Genomic DNA, 23,336 nt, shown 5'->3' with positions numbered 1-23,336 from the left:
GGCCATTTGTCTGATTCTGCTATAGCTGAGAGGCTGTTGTAAATAACAGATACTTAAGGCAAGCACATTATATGCCAGCCAATGCTGGCACTAAGTGATTTGAATGGACTGATCTGGTCTGAGTCAACTTAAGACCAAAGCTAACTGGTTTACTACCCAAACTCCTCTACGTGCCTAACAGGGTATGATGCTTCACACAGACCATGCTGGATCAGCAGAAATTACTAATGATTTTGGCAGCTAACAAATTCTATGAGGTAATAACAAAAACTACAGCTTAAAATAGCTCGGTGGAAAAATTCAATGGGGCAGAAGGGAATTGCAATGGGCTCCTTGAATTGTTCTGTTGATGTTACTGAGCAAATATAGCTTCTTGAGTTGCTTTTGCTTCATCAAAATCATGATACTCTTGAGTGTTGGCAAGGAAACATCAGGTAATGAAAACGCAGTGAATATGCCTTTCATCAGCTGAAAATCTTTAATTGTAATTGCAGCATGTAATGGTGTAATCAGTTGTCTAAGTAACAGGATAGGCTCAAATCTTTCCTAGCATTTCACACACACACAAAAAAGACCATTAAGTTTCCACAAACCTTTCTTCAAATGAAATGAAGGGCAGGTGAAGATGGAAAGGGATTCACTTTTAACCCAATGAACTAAGCAACCTCACAACTAGAAATGATAATAGATTATATAAAAGTAAAGAAAATAAACTATGTTACTAGATAAGTGTGGGCTTAAAAAAACCCACATACAGCAGTAAATAAAAGTGCCATGCTTTAAAGACACTTAAAGCACTGTACACACACACACACACACACACATATTGTTTGCTTCCTGTATCCTAGACACAACCTTGCAAGACAGGCATTATTATCCCCATTTTACATATATGGTAACTGGAGCTCACAGAGTCTGAACAATGCACTTAGGGTTACACAGCTTGTGTGCTGCAAGAGAATGCTCTAACTTGTTAGTAGGACAAAATCTGGGTCTTTGAGACTTCAGAGTCCATTATCTTGTCCCTAGAATAAGCTGCCTTTTATTCTTCAAACTCAGAACGTCAGTTCCCAAATTTCTGTATGTATAAGAATTATAGCAAAGTTTGCTAAAATGTGAATTCCCATGTGAGAGAGATCTGAGTTGGTAGATTATGGAGGAAGCCAAGAAATTTGCAGTTTTAAACTAATTCCTCAGGGAATTTTGAAGTAGGCATTCCTCAGACCACATGGTCTAGAATGTGCTTTGCAGAACCCTGTGTGACAGAGGCCTGGAGATTTTTATACAGGGAAATCCTCTGATGAGGATTCTAAGAGTATCTTGTTGACAAAGTGCAACATGTAGAAATCACAGACTTACATTTAATCACAGCCAGTCACATAAAAATCTCTAGGCTTTGCAGAGTTAAGTTAAAAAAGAATATGGGGTATCGATCACTAAACTCAAATTGGATTTGTAACACCAGGACTGTTAGGAAAACAGTTTTTCCATCCTTCCCTGTTACAATGGAGATGATTCTAGAATGAGTAGGTTGAATACAAGAAAATATGTTTCTTCATTATGCAAAGAGTGCTCTAGGCAACTGTAGTTGATAGATGGGATAGTGGATCTTTCCTTTGTGTTCTCTCCATATGAAAGTAATCCTATCCTCTCTTTTAAACATATTATAGAAAATAGAAAGGAGAATAAAACTAACAAAATCTATTTTTCTAAATTAAATGGCCGGAAAAGCCCCACTTGCTTTGTCTATCAAAATGGTATCACTGGATCACTGCCAAATCCAAATCGGAAGCTATATGAATGATTGTGCTTAGATAATAGTCTCTTTTAGTAATACATAAAGATGCTCTTCACAAAACTCTTACCATGAGTTTCCAAACACAATAAATCCTAGTTTTCTAAAATTGATGTTTTATTTTGGAACCAATTTTGCCTTAATTTTACCATTGTCTCCTCAAGAATTATATCAGTGAAACTCATATGCCTTTCAATATCATTGCGTAAATTCTACTGTCTACTTAGTAATTCTGCCAAAGTCATTAATTTTGACAGGACAATTTATGTATCACAAGGGTTTGTTTTTCAAACTGCTTGTCCCTCAAAGATTTTTTTCCAAAATAAACGTAAGCATTCCACTTTATTCAAGAAATACAAATGAGTAAAATTTTACTCATAAAAATATTTACATAGATCTATTTGGTATGGTAGAAAGTATGTATTGTTTTAGCCATATTTAACCCTCCTGACATTTTGGATTTAACCTGTGTAGGAAAGGGGGAGGTTTCAAGCAGTGAGGAATGGCTGAAACTGGGAAGGAAAAAAGGAGGAAATAGGGGAACAGCAAAGCTTTTTGCTTTCTCTGGGCTTTTCTGTTAGTTGACTTAACACACCAGAAATCAAATATCCAGTATGCTCATTCATGACACTAGTTCAATCTCTGCCTCTATGCTTCAGTTGTTCTGAGAATTATCTTTTTCGAATTATTTGGTCTGAATAAAGACTTATAAGCCAGTTAAAACAACCTTCACTATCTTGCATTTCAGCCGTGGAGTAATGAAAACAATGAATATAGCTTTCTGTAAAGTTAGGTTTGAATCTTGACTCTTCCACTGGGGAAGTTTGGGGGAGTTACTTAACCTCATGCTTCAGTTTCCTCACCTGTAAAATGAGGATAATAATGTCTATTCCCAAGAGTTGCTTTAAAGATAAAATATAAAATGTGAAATGAAAAAGAAGTTACAACTGGCACCATAGAAATACAAAAGATAAGACACTACTACCAACAGCTATATGCCAATAAAAAGGCCAACCTAGAAGAAATGGACAAATTCTTAGAAAGGTACAATCTCTCACAACTGAATCAGGAGAAAAGAAAATATGAACAGACCAATTACCAGTAATGAAACAATCGGTAATTTAACAACTGCCAACAAACAAAAGTCCAGGACCAGATGGCTTCATAGATGAATTCTACCAAACATTTAGAAAAGAGTTAATGCCCATCCTTCTGAAACTGTTCCAAAAAACTGCAGAGTAAGCTACACTTCCAAATTCATTCTATGACACCAGCATCACCCTGATACAAAAACCAGACAAAGATATCATACACACACACACACACACACACACACACACACACAAAAGAAAAACTACAGGGCAATATCACTGATGAACAATATATCACTGAGGATGCAAAAATCCTAAAAACAAATACTAACAAACTGAATCCAACAATACATTAAAAGGATTGTACACCATAAACAAGTGGAATTTATTCCAGTAATGCAAGGATTTTTCAATACCCAAAAGCCAATCAATGTGATACACCACATTAACAAATAGAAATATAAAAATCATATGAATATTTCAGCAGATGCAGAAAAAGCTTTTCATAACATTCAACATCTATTTATGATAAAAACTCTCCAGAAAACTGGCAGAAAAGGAACATACCTCAACATAATAAAGGCCATTTAACACAAACCCACAGCTAACATCATACTTGAAGGTGAAAAGATGAAAACATTTTCTCCAAGATCAGGAACAAGAAAAGGATACCCTGTCTTGCCCCTTTATTCAACATAATTTTGAAAATCGTAGCCACAGCAATCAGAGAAGAAAAGAAATAAAAGGAATCCAAATTGGAAAGGAAGGAGAAAAACAGTCACTGTTTGCAGATGAATGTAGTAAAGTTGCAGAATACAAAATTAATATTAAAATACAATATATACAAAATATATACAAAATACATACAAAATTAATATACATATATTAATATGTTGCATTTCTATACACTAACAATGAACCGTCAGAAGAGAAATTAAGGAAACATTCCCATTTATTATTGTTTCATAAAAAATAAAATACAGAGTCCCTCCAATCAAGCCTCTTAGATAGCCTCATCCACCAGAGGGGAGACAGCAGTAGAAAGAAGAAATACAACCCTGCAGCCTGTGGAACAAAAACCACATTCACAGAAAGACAGACAAGATGAAAAGGCAGAGGGCTATATACCAGATGAATGAACAACATAAAACCACAGAAAAAAAGCTAAATGAAGTGGAGATAGGCAACCTTCCAGAAAAAGAATTCAGAATAATGTTAGTGAAGATGATCCAGGACCTTGGAAAAAGAATGGAGGCAAAGATCGAGAAGATGCAAGAAATGTTTAACGAAGACGTAGAAGAATTAAAGAACAAACAAACAGAGATGAACAATACAATAACTGAAATGAAAACTACACTAGAAGGAATCAATAGCAGAATAACTGAGATAGAAGAACGGACAAGTGACCTGGAAGACAGAATGGTGGAATTCACTGCAGTGGAACAAAATAAAGAAAAAAGAATGAGAAGAAATGAAGACAGCCTAAGAGACCTCTTGGACAACATTAAACGCAACAACATTTGCATTCTAGGGGTCCCAGAAAAAGAAGAAGAGAGAGAAAGGACCAGAGAAAATATCTGAAGAGATTATAGTCGAAAACTTCCCGAATATGGGAAAGGAAATAGCAACCCAAGTCCTGGAAGCACAGCAAGTCCCATACAGGATAAACCCAGGGAGAAACACGCCAAGAAACATAGTAATCAAACTGGCAAAAATTAAAGACAAAGAATAATTACTGAAAGAAGCAAGAGAAAAATGACAAATAACATACAAGGGAACTCCCATAAGGTTAAAAGCTGATTTCTCAGCAGAAACTCTACAAGCCAGAAGGGAGTGGAATGATATACTTAAAGTGATGAAAGGGAAGAACATACAACCAAGATTACTCTACCCAGCAAGGATCTCATTCAGATTCGATGGAGAAATCAAAAGCTTTACAGACAAGCAAAAGTTAGAGAATTCAGCACCACCAAACCAGGTCTACAACAAATGCTAAAGGAACTTCTCTATGTGGGAAACACGACAGAAGAAAAGGACCTACAAAAACAAACCCAAAACAATTAAGAAAATGGTCATAGGAACATACATATCAATAATTACCTTAAACATGAATGGATTAAATGCTCCAACCAAAAGACACAGGCTTGCTGAATGGACACATAAACAAGGCCCATATATATGCTGTCTACAGGAGACCCACTTCAGACCTAGGGACACATACAGACTAAAAGTGAGGGGATGGGAAAAGATATTCCATGCAAATGGAAATCAAAAGAAATCTGGAGTAGCATTACTCATATCAGATAAAATAGACATTAAAATAAAGAATTTTATAAGAGACAAGGAAGGACACTACATAATGATCAAGGGATCAATCCAAGAAGATATAACAATTATAAAAATATATGCACCCAACATAGGAGCACCTCAATACATAAGGCAACTGCTAACAGCTATAAAAGTGGAAATCGACAGTAACACAATAATAGTGGGGGACTAGAACACCTCACTTACACCAATGGACACATCATCCAAAATGAAAATAAATAAATAAACAGAAGCTTTAAATGACACAATAGACAAGACAGATTTAATTGATATTTATAGGACATTCCATCCCAAAACAGCAGATTACACTTTCTTCTCAACTGCACACAGAACATTCTCCAGGACAGATCACATCTTGGGTCACAAATCAAGGCTCAGTAAATTTAAGAAAATTGAAATCATATCAAGCATCTTTTCTGACCACAACGCTATGAGATTAGAAATGAATTACAGGGGAAAAAAAGGAAAAACCAAAAACACATTGAGGCTAAACAATAAGTTACTAAATAACCAAGAGATCACTGAAGAAATCAAAGAGGAAATCAAAAACGACCTAGAGAAAAATGACAATGAAAACACGACGATCCAAAACCTATGGGATGTAGCAAAAGCAGTTCTAAGATGGAAGTTTATAGCTATACAAGCCTGCCTCAAGAAACAAGAAAAATCTAAAATAAACCATCTAACCTTACACCTAAAGGAACTAGAGAAAGAAGAACAAACAAAACACAAAGTTAGCAGAAGGAAAGAAATCATAAAGATCTGAGCAGAAATAAATGAAATAGAAACAAAGAAAACAATAGCAAACATCAATAAAACTAAAAGCTGGTTCTTTGAGAAGATAAACAAAATTGGATAAATGATTAGCCAGACTCATCAAGAAAAAGAGGGAGAGGACTCAAATCAATAAAATTAGAAATGAAAAAGGAGAAGTTACAAGAGACACCGCAGAAATACAGAGCATCCTAAGAGACTGCTACAAGCAACTCTATGCCAATAGAATGGACAACCTGGAAGAAATGGACAAATTCTTAGAAAGGTATAACCTTCCAAGACTGAACCAGCAAGAAACAGAAAATATGAACAGACCACTCCCACGTAATGAATTTGAAACTGTGATTAAAAATCTTCCAACAAAGAAAAGTCCAGAACCAGATGGCTTCTAGAGGAATTCTCTCAAACATTCAGAGAAGAGTTAACACCCATCCTTCTCAAACTCTTCCAAAAAACCGTAGAGGAAGAAACACTCTCCAACTCATTCTATTAGACCACCATCACCCTGATACCAAAACCAGACAAAGATACTACAAAAAAAGAAAATTACAGACCAATATCCCTGATGACTATAGATGCAAAAATCCTCAATGAAATACTAGCAAACAGAATCCAACAACACATTAAAAGGATCATACAGCATGATCAAGTGGGATTAATCCCAGGGATGCAAGGATTCTTCAATATACACAAATCAATCGTGATACACCATATTAACAAATTGAATAAAAACCATATGATCATCTCAGTAGATGCAGAAAAAGCTTTTGAAAAAAATTCATCACCAATTTATGATAAAAAGTCTCCAGAAAGTGGGCATAGAGGGAACCTAACTCAACATAATAAAGGCCATATACAACCAACCCACAGGAAACATCATTCTCAATGGTGAAAAGCTGAAAGCATTTCCTCTAAGATCAGGAATAAGACAAGGATGTCCACTCTCACCACTAGTATTCAACATAGTATTGGAAGTCCTACGTGTGGCAATCAGAGAAGAAAAAGAAATAAAAGGAATACAAATTGGAAAAGAAGAAGTAAAACTGTCTCTGCAGATGACATGATACTATACATAGAGAATCCTAAAAATGCCGCCAGAAAACTACTAGAGCTAATCAATGAATTTGGTAAAGTTGCAGGATACAAAATTAATGCACAGAAATCTCTTGCATTCCTGTACATTAATGATGAAAAATCAGAAAGAGAAATTAGGGAAACACTCCCGTTTACCATTGCAACAAAAAGAATAAAATACCTAGGAATAAATATACCTAGGGAGACAAAAGACCTATATGCAGAAAACTATAAGACACTGATGAAATAAATTAAAGATGATACCAACAGATGGAGAGATATACCATGTTGTTGGATTGGAAGAATCAATATTGTGAAAATGACTCTACTACCCAAAGCAATCTACAGATTCAATGCAATCCCTATCAAATCACCAACAGCATTTATTACGGAACTAGAACAAATCATCTTAAAATTTGTGTGGAGACACAGAAGACCCCGAATAGCCAAAGCAATCTTGAGGGGAAAAAATGGAGCTGGAGGAATCAGACTCCCTGACTTCAGACTATACTACAAAGCTACAGTAATCAAGACAATATGGTACTGGCACAAAAACAGAAACATAGATCAATGGAACAAGACAGAAAGCCCAGAGATAAACCTATGCACGTATGGTAAACTAATCTATGACAAAGGAGGCAAAGATAGTCAATGGAGAAAAGACAGTCTCTTCAATATGTGGTGCTGGGAAAACTGGACAGCTACATGTAAAAGAATGAAATTAGAACACTCCCTAACACTATACACAGAAACAAACTCAAAATGGATTAGAGACCTAAATGCAAGACGGGACACTATAAAACTCTTAGAGGAAAACATAGGAAGAACACTCTTTGACATAAACCACAGCAAGATCTTTTGTGATCCACCTCTTAGAGTAATGGAAATAAAAACAAAATTATAAAAATGGTACCTAATGAAACTTCAAATCTTTTGCACAGCAAAGGAAACCATAAATAAGAAAAAGACAACCCTCAGAATAGAAGAAAATATTTGCAACCAAATCAATGGACAAAAGATTAGTCTCCAAAATATATAAACAGCTCATGCAGCTCAATATTAAAAAACAAACAACCGCATCCAAAACTGGGCAGAAGACCTAAATAGACATTTCTCCAAAGGAGACATACAGATGGCCAAGAAGCACATGAAAAGCTGCTCAACATCACTAATTATTAGAGAAATGCAAATCAAAAACACAATGAGGTATCACCTCACATCAGTTAGAATCGACATCATCAGAAAATCTACAAACAACAAATGCTGGAGAGAGTGTGGAGAAAAGGGAACCCTCTTGCACTGTTGGTGGGAATGTAAAATGATACAGCCACTATGGAGAACAGTATGGAGGTTCTTTAAAAAACTAAAAATAGAATTACCATATGATCCAGCAATCCCACTACTGGACATATACCCAGAGAAAACCATAATTCAAAAGGACACATGCACCCCCAAAAGTGCAGCACTATTTAGCCAGGTCATGGAAGCAACCTAAATGCCCATCGACAGATGAATGGATAAGGAAGTTGTGGTACATATATACAATGGAATACTACTCAGCCATAAAAAGGAACGAAATTGAGTCATTTTTTGAGATTTGGATGGATCGAGAGACTGTCATACAGAGTGAAGTAAGTCAGAAAGAGAAAAACAAATATTGCATATTAATGCATGTAGTGGAACCTAGAAAAATGGTACAGATGAACCAGTTTGCAGGGCAGAAATTCAGACACAGATGTAGAGAACAAACGTATGGATACCAAGCAGGGAAAACTGCGGTGGGGTGGGGATGGTGGTGTGCTGAATTGGGCGATTGGGATTGACATGTATACACTGACGTTTATAAAACTGATGACTAATAAGAACTTGCAGTATAAAAAAACAAACAAAAAACAACTAACACTAAACTTTCTTTGGGTTATTTGTATGGAAATATGTTAATATAAGTGTTTCAGACATTACATGATATTTCTAAAAATCTTGTATGTTCTGGTATAATGTTATAAGTCATAATTCTAGTTATTACTTTAAAATGTATGTCTCAGAAATAACTAAATTACCTTGTCAATTGTATTATCATGAACTTTAATCAAATATTTAACCATGGTCATTTTTAAGTCTTTTGTCATTTATAGACAGTTCTGGGTGTGCTCTGATGCTTTTGCAAAATGTTCCAATAAAAGGGTTTCATCTTCAAGGAATTCATGGAGAAGACTCTGACAAGTACAGATTTCTGGTAACTGACTACACTGCTGAACTGAATGAATAAGCATTTTCAGAACTCTAATGGAAAACTGATGAATTCATAAAAATGCTAACAAAAGATCAAGATAAAAAAAATTAATTACATGGGACTGAGTATACTGATGAAGATGATTATAATTTTTGTGACTTTGAATAAAAAAATGTTTTTGAATAAAAAAAAAATCCCACAAGGACTCAGAGGCAAAAAATAGACAAATCAATTTTCACTGCAAAGTAAAGGAGCTGTTACAGGGGAGGATTACTGGACTGAATGTCAATATTATGACAGAGTATGAGTGTATTTCATGTTTGGTAATTGCAATCATTGTTGCTTTTTTTGTGGTCATCCATTTATAATGCTTGGTGTCACTTTATTTATCTCTTGTAAAATTAAAATACAGTGTGTGTGTGTGTGTGTGTGTGTGTGTGTGAAAAAAAAAGAAAAAGAAAAAGAAAATACATAGAAATAAACCAATCTAAGGAGGCAAAAGATCTGTAGTCCAAAAACTTTAAGACACTGATGAAAGAAACTGAAGACAACACAAACAGATGGAAAGATATACTGTGTTCTTGGATTGGAAGAATAAATATTGTTAAAATGACAATACTACCCAAGGTGATCTACAGAGTCAATGCAATCTCTATCAAAATATCAATGGCATTGTTCACAGAGACAGAAAAAATAATTTTAAAATTTTCATAGAAACACACAACACCCTGAGTAGCCAAAACAACCTTGAGAAAGAAGAATGGAGATGAAGGAATCATGCTTCTTGACTTCAGACTATACTGCCAAGCTCCAGTAATCAAAACAGTATGGTACTGGCACAAAACCAAACAAATAGATCAATGGAATAGGATAGAGAGCCCAAAAATAAACCCACGCACTTATAGTTAATCTATGACATAGGAGGCAAGAATATACAATGAAAAAAGAAAGTCTCTTTTCAATAAGTGGTGCTGGGAAAACTGGGCAGCTACATGTAAGAGAATGAAATTAGAACATTCTCTAACACCATACACAAAAATAAACTCAAAATGAATTAAATACCTAAATGGAAGGCTAGATACTATAAAACTTCTAGAGGAAAACATAGGTAGAACACTCTTTTTCATAAATCATAGCAATATGTTTTTGGATGTTTCCTAATGCAAAATAAATGCAAGCAAAAATAAACAAATGGGACCTAATTAAACTTAAAACCTTTTGCACAGCAAAGATAAACATTGACAAAATGAAATGGAAGAATGGGAGAAAACATTTGCAAATGATGTAACATATAAGGGATTAATATCCAACATATATAAACAGCTCATACAACTCAACATCAAAACAAAAAATAACGCTTTTTAAAAATGGGCAGAAGAACTGAATAGACATTTTTTTTTTTTCCAAAGAGGGCATGCAAATGGCCAACAAGCACAGGAAAAGATGCTCAACGTTGCTAAGCACCAGGTAAATGCAAATCAAAACCACAATGAAATAAGACCTCATACCTGTCAGAATGGCTTTTATGAAAAAGAAGACAAATTCAAAATATTGGCAAGGATGTGGAGAAATGGGAACCCAACACATTATTGATGGGAATGTAAACTGGTGCAGCCACTGTGGAAAACAGTAAGGAGGTTTCTCAAAAATCTAAAAATAGAATTACCATATGACCCAGCAATGCCACTCCAGGGTATATATCCAGAAATAACAAAAAAAACACTAATTCAAAAAGTTGCATGCACCCCAGTGTTCATAGTAGTGTTATTATAATTGTCAAGATATAGAAACACTGTTTTTTTATTTGTTTGCAAAAAAATCAAGTAAAACATTTCTTATTTAACTTTTCAGTACTCTAGCTTGAGAATCTAAGCTATAATATATTCTAGGGTTTTGGGTGTCTTCAAAAGGTGCTACAATGAGCATCAACATTAGAATCAGACCCAATGGGATTTCCCCCCCCTCTTGCTTTTTTTGGAATGATATTTTCTTTCCTTTTTATTATTCCATTTTCCCCTCTATTTCTTTGGAAATTATATCCTCTATGTCTAATCTTTTAGTGTTACTCCTTGCTATTTTAACATTCAAAAGTTTACCTTTCTCTTGAACAATACAAAAAAAAAACAGAGTACAAAACATTTTAATGCCAACAACTTTCCATCAAATTTACATGTAAACTTTTTACAGCATTTTCATCTATACTTTTTCCCTTCCCATAAATGAGACATTGTTATTGCTGCTGGTGGAGGTGGTGTTTTGTGTTAGTTTAGAATATACTTCATGTTTATTTATATTTAGAGACATATTTACACTTACCTTTATTTACCAACATGCTTTCCATTTTACATCTTCCTTCTAGGATAAAAGTAATTCTGCTGAATTACATATTTAGAATTTCATTTACCAAGGGTCTGTTGGCGGTAAGCTTAATTTTTATCTTTTGATATCTTTATTTTGCATCTGCTTTTGAAAGGTAATTTTACTGGGTACCACTGGGGCCTAGAATTCTATGTTGACAGTTTTTGCTCTGTGGGTGTGTGGGTGTGTGTGTTGCTCACTACATTTAAGACACTATTCCACTGTCTCCCAATTTCCACTGTTGGAAAGTTTTGAACAATCATTGAATAGAATAGCTATTAGTCATTTGAAGGAAATCTGCCTGTTTCTTCTGGCAACTATTAAGATCTCTTTTTAGTTTTCTGCTGATTCACTTGTATGTCTGGATGTGAGTGTTATTTATGTCTATTGAAATTCCCTGTGTTTGATTCTGCTTATTTATTTTTAAACCTGGGTTAAATATGCAATTTTCCCAAGAACATTTATGCTTACTTCTCCCAGTTTCATATGTATACTCCCTATATAAGACTATTTTAAATTATTTTTCCATATAAGTATAATGTGAAAGTGGGCCAAAAATCAAATTTAGCTTGTGGTCACAAATTCTCAGTGGAGAATGCTCTTCCCCTTTATTCAATGCCAAGGTCAGGATATGTGAAGTTTTCTCCCAGGAACACTGTGAGCAATGGGTTTACTTCTTGTTCACTCTCATTGTGAGAGAAGCCTTTAGTCTTGGAGCCTTTAGTATAGCACATTTCTGGTTAGTCTCCACAACTTGGGCATGCCCTAGATATTAAATCCTATCTCCCACTCCTCAAGAAATTTAAACAAGAAGCTCATACTATGGGCTCCTGAAACCCTCTCTGACAACCACTTCAGTTCTCAGGGCACCTACATCCATGGTGCATCTTCTGCATATTCCTTCATTTCAGAACAAAATTTATTTTGCAATATATATACATATATATATATATATATATATATATATATATATATATATATATATATCCAAGCAGGTTTTTTCCTACCTCCTTCACCCTCCTACTTATGAGATTTGTATTTTTTTCCCTGACAGTTATTATGTTGATTCTGAAAGAACTGTGAGTCATATATATATACATATATATATTATATAAAAATATACATAATATATATATAATAATATAGTAAATTTGGTAAATCACTGAGGTATAGATATTTAGAGGCAGAAAATATTTTAGAGATCACCCGACCTAACAACCTCTGGGCAGTGCAGAGACTTGCCTAGTTATGCGCGGTGCCAGTTGCACTCTGAATTTGTAACTGTGTGAATTTATTAATAAGGTCAATTTTATATTCCTTTCTGTACAAACCAAACCCAAAATATAAAGGTATATTTGCTATATTAATTTTTCACTTTTCTCTATTTCTAAACTTTTTTGGAACCAAAATTCAAACTAAACAAATAGCCCAAATAAGCTGTTGGTGGGAAGCAGAAAAATGAAATCCCTCAGGGAGGTATTAGCTAAAATAGCTACCAAGAAAGCAAAACTTAGGTAGCAACAGTGAAGACTAGCAGCAGAAAAGCAGGTTCACAAAGGAGCAAATATCACAGGGAGTGTCTGCATTTCTGACCAGCCAAGCGAAGGGGCCTAGGTGATAAGGTCTGAATTTCCCAAGTCCCAAGCATGTCAGGGGAATTGGGCAAGAGTTTGAAAGGCAGTAAACAAGCCAAGACTGAAATGTTATTCAGGGCCTATAAATAATTAAATTGCAACTATATACCATAGAGCCATGTATCAAGAATTTTCTAGAAGACTCCTCATTTCATACATTTTGATCCATTTTATATATTAACAGAATACACCAGAAAATCCAATATTGCATATTTCCATTCCAAGAAAAACTACTTCTAGAACACAACAATTCATTCTCATACTACATATTCACTATGAGGCAAACAAACAAACAAAAATATGTGCACTGTTATCTGCAAAATTAGCAAATTTTAGAGAAGAACGTTAATGGCAGCAGTGATTACAAACTGCTTAAATTCAGTGGCACTCATTTACCCATAAACATATGGAAAGGAAACTTAGGTAATTGATCACATAATCTTAATGTGGGGAAGAGTTTTATACGCAGAAATCATAAAGAAAAAATTGATAATTAGTCTATATTCAAAATAAAAAAAGAAAAAATCAAGATGTATATTGCCTCTAGTTTTAGTGAGACTAAATCATATCACAGCCATAGAGAACTAAAATATTTCTCATATTAACTGTCATTGTATCTGAAATTCTTATAATCAGAGTCATTCATTTTATATCTATTAATGTGGTTCCATCTTGGGGTAGTGTTATATATTACTTTCTCATGTTAACATAAAATAACAAATGTATTTACTGGATTTTTCTATCAGTATTATTGTCAAAGTATAATATTCCAGATTTAAGATGAAGGCTTAGCTTAAAAAGTTAATAAATGATTTTGCGTTTTATTCTATAACTTGTGTCTTTATTTTATTTTTTCTAATTTTTTTTTTTTTTTTTTTTTTTTTTGCGGTACGCGGGGCTCTCACTGCTGTGGCCTCTCCCGTTGCGGAGCACAGGCTCCGGACGTGCAGGCCATGGCTCACGGGCCCAGCCGCTCCGCGGCATGTGGGATCTTCCCGGACTGGGGCACGAACCCGTGTCCCCTGCATCGGCAGGCGGACTCTCAACCACTGTGCCACCAGGGAAGCCCTATTTTTTCTAATTTTTAAGTAAAATCGATGTGTTCAGAGTATATGTAATTAAGTTTTAGATATGTGGTAATATATTGTGTTACCATTAGGGAAAGACAAAGTAAGAAGTAGGGAGGATTAAAAATCAAAGCATGCCTATTTTAACTTTTTGACCAGCACTGTGAGATTTACTATATTCACATGGCTCTAAATAACAGTCTCCCATACGTAGTAGCTTATTAGCTAAACCAACCATATGTTACCACATTCCTGAAGAAGCTCGGGAAGTTAGTGTAAAAATACTTGTTAGCTTGATTCTACTCTATTCAGGATAACACAATGCTGCACTATTTTTCTTTCAAGAAAAGTAACATTGTTTTTATCATAATTATTCACTATTTTTGTCAAAACATTTTAAGTAACACAGTGAATGCAGTATACTCAACTAAAAACAGTCAAAGAAATGCAAATCAAAAATGAGAAGCGATTTTTTTAGCCATAATTTTAGCAAGATAGCATCAGAGATGCTCATAAATAGTCTTCTAAATGTTAATCTTCCTGATGGGCATGCTCTGGGCTGTCTCCTCTTCATAAACTCTCTATAGAAACCTAACCTCATACATTTGTATGGAATTTATGTATGTTTTATATCTCTTATTTAGAACCTGCTTCTAAAATCTAAACTCACATTTCCAGTTGAGAGATAACTGGACAAGATAGCACTTCCAGGAGGTCTTAAATATATCTCAACATTCACTTGCCCTACATAGAACTTTCTTTTACTCACAAACTCTTGGTTTCTCCCTTTCCATGTACCTCTACATCAAATTTAAGTCCTAGCATTTGTATTTTCTTTACTACCAACTTTGTCTCTGCCAACCTCTTGATTTGGGTCTCTAGTTCTCTTGCTTCCTTCTCATCTATTTTCACATAACGATAAAAATAAGCTACTTAAAATATCAATACCACCATGTGAATCAAGTCATTTTCCTGCCAAATCATCATTTATTACTCATTCACTGCATGGCCAATGATATCCAAGCTCCTTACTATGGCCTAGAAGGTCCTTTCTTATTACCTCTATTATATTCCTTCTCCCTCCAATGTGTATATATTGTCTTCTTTTTGTGTCCTGACTTTAGAGCTTTTTGTTTGTTTTTGTTTTTTTTAATACAGCTCTGACTGGACACTCTTCCTTTTTCTTTAAATGACCAGAGCCTTCTCATACTTACGTCTCACTTTAATGTCAGCTCATGAGAGAGGCTTTCCCTTTCTATCACCTATTTGATTACTTACGATATGATAACATCACCATCTGTAATTGTCATATATGTTTGTTAGTTCACATGCCTGAGTCCCTTTTCCTCACTAAAAGATGGTAAGAGATGGAAGAAGCCATGTCTATGTTGTCCATCAGTGACTCCTTAGCCTTGAACATATCAGAGTTTCAACAAATATTTGTTGATAGAATAAATAAATGAATTATAACATTAAATGTAATTTGATATAAACCTCCTAAAAAGCAAACTTTGCTAAAATATTAGATTTTTAAAACATTTTAAACAGAAACTCAAATCTAGGCCTAGGGAGGGGGTTAATTCTACCTGTAGATGGTTTTGCTGTTGTTGCTATTTTCTGGTATCCAAATTAAATTTCCAAAAGATAAGTTTGAAAAGTTTATAATTACATTGAAAATAGTTTATTAAGAAATGTTAAAAAGTAGGATAAAAATCAACAGAATCACAACCAGTATTCCAAGAAACTCCCCGAAGGAAAATAGTTTGTGAGGAAAAGTTTGGAATAAAAAATGCCAAAATGATAATAGTCGTTTATCTCTGCGTGGTGGTACTATGAGTTATTTTGCCCATCTCTTCCCATTATATGCATACTTTAATATGGAAAAAGATGCTTTAAAATACATTTTTAACAAATTATATTTGTTTATCTTGCTGATTTTGACTATTTAATCATACTGATTTTTCTTTTAGATAAAGAGAAATGTATTTCTTTAAAAATCTAACCAGATTGGTCTTGAAGGGTAAATAATAATTTTCCAAGCAGAGAATGAGGAAAGACCTTTTTGGGTATTGCACAAGGAGAAGCACATTATACTTAAATACTAAAGATGCATTTCATATTTCATTAGAAGATGTAAAATGTGTTGGAGCAGTAATTTCTTAGCAAGCACGTGTTATTTCCAAACTGTTGCCTCTACCTGGAACTAGAATTAGAAGAACTAGCAGGCGTTCCGGCTGTGATGTATGTCAACTGAATGGGCACTTAAATACTGTTTAAAACTTTTAAAACATTTGCAGCATCATTTGTAAATTGTAAGCAATAATAGGTGATCTGTGAAATAAGAATCCGATATATATAACAATATTTAAAATTTCTTTAGTGTGTCTTACTTTTCCAAATGCAGTAAATCTTCTAGATGTAAATTTTTACATTTTCACAATGATTTATTAGAATTAATTAATGGAAATTATATACTATAATTAACTAAAATACAAATGAATATGTTATACATTTATAACCTAGCATATACGATAATAATATACCTAATTTAAGATATAGCTATGATATTTACATATACATTATGTATAAATTATGTATTTTCTATATAGCAAGATAATACATATATACATTGTATATATACATGTGATTAAGGAGTTAGGGATTATGCCCTTTCTATAGATAAGGAAAATGAGTCTAAGAAAACCTAAATAATATACTCATAGTCATTCTGCTAATAACTGGGATACCTCTTTCTTATGCTTTTCCTATTACCAAACCATTGGCTCCTATGTAAAAGATACATTGAGAATGAGCTTTGAAAATCATTACAGCTAGATGGATTTAACATTAGTAACAATAATGACATACTGTTTTTCTAATCTTTAATTACACCCCCTTAACAACCGTTCACCCTATTACCAGTGTTTCCTTGCCATTCTACCTACTAGATTGGCTGAAGCCCTGTTTTCTCCCCACAATTCTGATAGCTGAATTCTGTGAACTTATCCACTCACACCAACCCTCCATCCAATAACTGGAGGCAAATTGTCTGAAACAGACAATTTTCAAGAATATATATAATGATGGTTTTATTTAGATTTTAGAACTTTATCCTTGACTGTGGAATATACCTCTTTGTCTCCTTTGTAATGAAAGTTAGGAATCATATAATTGGGGAAGATATTTAGAGTCCTTGACATCACAGTCTGGGTAAGTTTACCACTATAATCTCAAAGGGGTCCCTATAACTCCTTTATTGTTTACCTGCAATGACACAGATTCTGAACCCTTTGATGGTAAATTCAAGGTCTTTTACTTTCTTAGTCAGCTCAGGCTACTGTAACAATATACCATAAGCCAGGTGGCTTATAAACAATAGAAATGTATTTCTCACTGTTCTGGAGCCTGAAAGTCCAAGAAAAGTGCCAGAATAATTGAGTTCTGGTGAGGACCCTCTTTCCTGGCTGAAGACTGCCAAATTTTCACTGTATTCTCACATGATGGAGAGCAGAGTAGAAGAAGCAAACTCTCTCTTGTGACTCTTAAAATGGCACTAATTCCATTCATGAGGGCTCCAGCCTTATAATCTCATCTAATACCAATTTCCTCCTGAAGGCCTTCTTCCTAATACCATCACACTGAGAGGTAGGGTTTCAACATATGAATTTTAGGGGTCAAAAACATTCAGACCATAACACTTTCCATCCTTCTGACTAGAAAATTTTTTCCACAGTTAAGGTATCAATATTTATTTGCTTAGTTACATTTCTAGCCACAATTCTTCCTTTATGGGGAGATGTGCAATATAGACTCAAAGTTCCTTTCTCAGCTTAAAAAGTTTCCCATTCTCATTTTGTGCCTAAAGACAGAATAATGGGTTTCAGTTACTTGATATACAGCTCCTTAAAAAAAAAAAAAAAAAAAAATTTCAAAATGCAAAAGAAAACACTGCATCAACTAAAGATTGATCAAGATGGCTGAGTAGGAGGACATGGAACTCACCTCCCCCCACAAACACATCAAAAATACATCCACATGTGAAACAGTTCTTACTGAAAACTAATTGGAAACTGTCAGAAAGAACCCTATACAACCAAGGATGAAATAAAAACCCACGAAGAATCTGCTAAGAAGGAAAAAGAAGAATGAGATCAGGACCTGTGCCCCCAGGAAAGGACCCAGAGAAAAAGGGAGATTACATGGGTAGAGATACTACCTGAGGAGTGGACAGTTCAAGCCACATATTGGGTGCACCAGTCCTGGGGCCTGACAAAGGGAAGATGAGCCCCCTTGTCTGGTTGGAGGGCTCGTGGGACTAACAGCAGGGCTGTGGGAAGCCTGAACTCTACTCATGAGGAGTGTGTGCATGCTCTAGCTGGCTCCCAAAGCACAGCGGAGAGGGTGGATTGGAAACTGCTTGAGTGGCTGCCCAGTTTCCCAGGACCGCCCAGCCTGAGCTGAGCAAACACTCCAGCCCTATTTACTTTACATCAGCTCCACGCTGGAGCAAGAGCTGCCCTGACTGAGGACAGACCTCGGCAGTGAGATGCAGATGGGACTCAGATCAGAAGAGGCAACTGAGCAGAGTGGGGGCGGCCATTACTGGCACTTACATAGGCAGTATATCAGAAGCAGTCCTGATCTCTGAGGGTGCCAGACTGCCAAAGCCTGTACTGCAACACACGCTGAGAGCCCACAAGTGCCCCACCTGCCTATGGTGCAGCTCCATACCGAGGAGGCGGCAGCAGAGGCTGAGGGGAAAGACTGGCTATGAGGGACAAAGGAGACTCAGACACAAAATGGCATCTGGGAAATGCAGTGCAGCCATTACTGGCACTTGAACAGATAGTGTACAGAAGCAGCCTGGACCTCTGTCTGCAGCTAGACAACAGAAGCCCAGAGTTCACATGGGTCCTTCTTGCTCCAGCACTGCTTCTCTTTAAAGTAAGAGTGTCAGTGCTGGGAGAGGGGAGAGGACACACTTAAAGGGAACAGAGCCAGCTCAGACCTAACCTTCAGGACCTTTGCTCCAGCAACTCAGGATCTGCTCCTGCGCTGGTAGGGTGGTAACAGCCACTGAGCAGAGGGGGAGCCTAGGCTCACACCTGGCCCTGGCTGCTCCAGCTTCACCTCCTACCAAGGTGGTAGCTACCAGCACACCCTGAGGAAAAGTGTAACGTGTTCACATCAAATCCAGCTCTCCTACCAAAGCTACTAGGCACACACAGACTGTAGAGGGATGCTCCCACATAAGAACACACCTTCAAGACTGCAACAGGTAACTGTTTCACCAAAATTCATAGAGACAGAGAAAGTTAAGTAAAATGAGAAGACAGAAGAACTGGTCTCAATTGAAAGAGCAAAAGAAAACCTCTGAAAAAAAATTAAACAGAAATAAACAACTTACCAGATAAAGAATTCAAAGCAATAGTAATAAGAATGCTAACTGAATAAGGGAAAAGTATAGATGACACAGTGAGAATTTTAACAAGGAACTAGACAAATATAAAAAAGAACCAGTCAACTGAAGAATACAATTATTAAAATGAAACACACTAGAAGGAATTAACAGCAGACAAGGTGATACAGAAGAATGCATAAGTGACCTGGAAGACAGAATAATTGAAATCAGTCAATGAAAACAGCCAAAAGAAAAACAACTTTAAAAAAAATGAAAAGAGTTTATGAGATCTCTGTGATAACATCAGGAATACCAGCATTTTCATTATAAAGGTTCCAGAAGGAGAAGAGAAAGAGGGAGATAGGTTGAAAATGTATTTGATGAAATTATGGCTGAAAATTTCCCAAACCTGTAGGTGAAAACAGATATCCAATTGCAAGAAGGACAGAGGGTCTGAAATAAGATAAACCCAAACAGACCAATACCAAGACATATCCTAATTAAAATGGCAAAAGTTAAAGAGAATTCTAAAGGCAGCAAGAGAAAAAGAGTCATATACAAGGAATCTCAATATGGCTATCAGTTGATTTTTCTGCAGAAACTTTGCAGGCCAGAACAGAGTATCATGATAGATTCAAAATGCTAAGAGAAAAAAAATCGACAACTTAAGGTACTCTACCTAGCAAGACTATCATTTAGACTCGAAAGAGAGATAAAGAACTTCTCAGAGAAGGAAAAAACACAAGAATTCATTGGTACTTAACTTAACCTTAAAAGAACTGTTAATGAGTCTCTCTAAGTGGAAAAGTCTCTAACAAGAAGTAAGAATCTATATGAAAGGAAAAAAAAACCCACTAGGAAAGACAAATATATAGTAAGGGCTGAAGATCAACTACTTAAATAAGCTACTATCAGGATTAAAAGATTAAAAATTGTAAAAGCAACTACAGAAACCAGTGAAGGTATAAACATAAAGATGTAAATTATGACATCAAGAACAAAAAATGGGAGGAAGAGTGAAAAATGTAGATCTTGTGGAATGTGCTTGAACTTAAATGACTACCAGTTTAAAACAACTAGATATAGTTATGGTCAATATACGCAAATCCTGTGGTAACCACAAATGAAAAACCTACAAAAGACACGAAAACTAGGGAAATAAAAAAAAAAAGAATACAAGCATACCACTAAAGAAAATCATCAAACCACAAGAGTAGAAACACAAAGAAGAAGAAATGAACAGAGAATAACTACACAGTGAGAAAAAATAATAAAATGACAATATGTACATACATAACAATGATTACTTTAAATGTCAACAGAGTAAATGCTCCAATCAGAAGATGTAAGGTGGCTGACTGGATAAAAGAACAAGACCCACTGCTTACAAGATACTCATTTCAGAGTTAAAGAAACACACAGACTAAAATTGAGGGAATGGAAAAAGATATTTCATGCAAATGGAAATGACAGGAAAGCAGGGTTAGCAATACTCATATCAGACAAAATAGACTTTAAAACAGAGTCTAAAGCAAAAGATATAAAAGGGCATTATATAATGATAAAGGGATCAACCAAGAAGATGATATTACACTTATTAATATATATATGCACTCAAATCATGAGCATCTAAATATACAAAGCAAATACTAACAGACTAACAGATATAAGGGGAAAATTGACAATAATACAGTAATAGTAGAGGACTTTAACATTCCACTGACATCGACGGACAGATCCTCCAGAAAGAAAATCAATAAGGCAACAGTAGTCTTAAATGACACAATAGGCCAGTTGGACTTAATAAATATCTACATGACATTCCATCCAAAAACATCAGAATATACATGTTTCAAGTGCACATGGAACATTCTCTAGGATAGATCACATTTTAGGTCACAAAACAACTCTCAACAAATGTAAGAGGACAGAAATTGTATCAAGTATTCTTTCCAACCACAATGGTATGGGACCAGAAATGAATTACTGAAAGAAAAATGGGAAAAGCACAAACACATGGAGATCAAACAGAATACTACTAAAAAACCAATGGGTCAAAGAAGAAATCAAAGACGGAATCAAAAAATACCTTGAGACAAATGAAAATGAAAACACAACCTTCCAAAATCTATGAGATGTGGCAAAAGCAGTTCTAAGAGAGAAATTCATAGTGATAGATGCCTTCTTCAAACAAGAAAACTCTCAAATAAACTACCTACCCTACCTTATAAAGGAATTAGGAAAAGAAGAACAAAAAAAGCACAAAATCGGCGGAAGGAAGGAAATAATAAAGATCAGAGAGGAAATAAATAGAGATCAGGAAATAATAGAAAAAAAAAGAAATCAATGAAACCAAGAGCTGTTGTTTTGAAAAGATAAACAATATTGATAAACCTTTAGCCAGGCTTGTCAAAAAGGAAAGAGAGAGGACCCGAAAAGCAAAATAAGAAATGAAAAAGTAGAAACAATAACCAATATGACAGAGATAAAAAAATAAGCAAATAATATGAACAAGTGTATACCAACAAAATGGACAACCTAGAAGAAATGGGCACATTTCTGAAAACATACAACCTTCTAAGACTGAATAAGGAAGAAACAGACAATGTGAACAGACCAATCATGAAAAGTAAAATTGAATGTGTAAAAATAAACAAATAAACAAACAAAAACTCCCAGCAAACCAAAGTCCAGGACCAGATGGCTTCACAGGGGAATTCTACTAAACATGTAAGAAAGAGTTAATACCTACCCTCTCAAGCTATACCAAAAAACTGAACATTCCTAAATTAATTGTATGAGGCCACCATTATCCTGATACCAAAACCAGGTAAGGCACTACAAAAAAGAAAATTTCAATACAATATCTTTAATGAATATAAATGCAAAAATCTTCAACAAAATATTAGCAAAATCCAGCAATATATAAAAGGAATCATACACCATGATCATGTTGGATTCATTCCAAAGATGCAAGGCTTGTTCGATACTTGCAAATCAATCAATGTGATACACTATACTAACAAAAGGAAAATTACAAATCACATAATCATCAATAGATTCAGGGAAAAAAAAACATTTGAGAAAATTCAACATCCATTTATGATTAAAAACTCTCACCAAAGTTGGTATGGGAGAACATATGTCAACAAAATAAAGTCCGTTATGAAAACCCGTCATACTCAACAGTGAAAAGCTGAAAGCTCTCCCCCTAAACTCAGGACTCAGACAAGAATGCTCACTATTTCTACTCTATTTAATGTAGTTTTGGAAGTCCTAACCACAGCAATCAGACAAGATATAAAACTCATCCAAATTAGAAGAGAAGAAATAAAACTGTCACTATTTGCAGATAACATGCTACTATATATAGAAAATCCTAAAGTCTCCATCCAAAAACTGTTAGAACAAATGAATTCAGTAAAGGTGTATATTATAAAATTAATATATAGAAATTTGTTGATGTCTATCTACTAACAAAGGACTATCAGAATAAAGAAAAAGAAAAAAAAAACAAAACAAATGCTTTTTAAAATGGCATCAAAAATAATAATACCTAGGAAAAAACTTAACTACAGAGG

General features: G+C 34.9%; 1 protein-coding gene across 12 annotated transcripts in view; it reads right to left on the bottom strand.

Moving 5' to 3' along the window:
• The window catches only part of PTPRD (protein tyrosine phosphatase receptor type D), a 2,135,645-nt gene that overhangs the window by 1,239,073 nt on the left and 873,236 nt on the right, over positions 1 to 23,336 (bottom strand). The gene's annotated exons all lie outside the window — the stretch shown is intronic.

This window comes from Stenella coeruleoalba (assembly GCF_951394435.1).
Source record: "Stenella coeruleoalba genome assembly, chromosome: 7".
Lineage (NCBI taxonomy): Eukaryota > Metazoa > Chordata > Mammalia > Artiodactyla > Delphinidae > Stenella > Stenella coeruleoalba.
The sequence above is the reverse complement of the archived record's forward strand: the minus strand, read 5'-3'. Positions and strand labels throughout refer to the sequence as shown.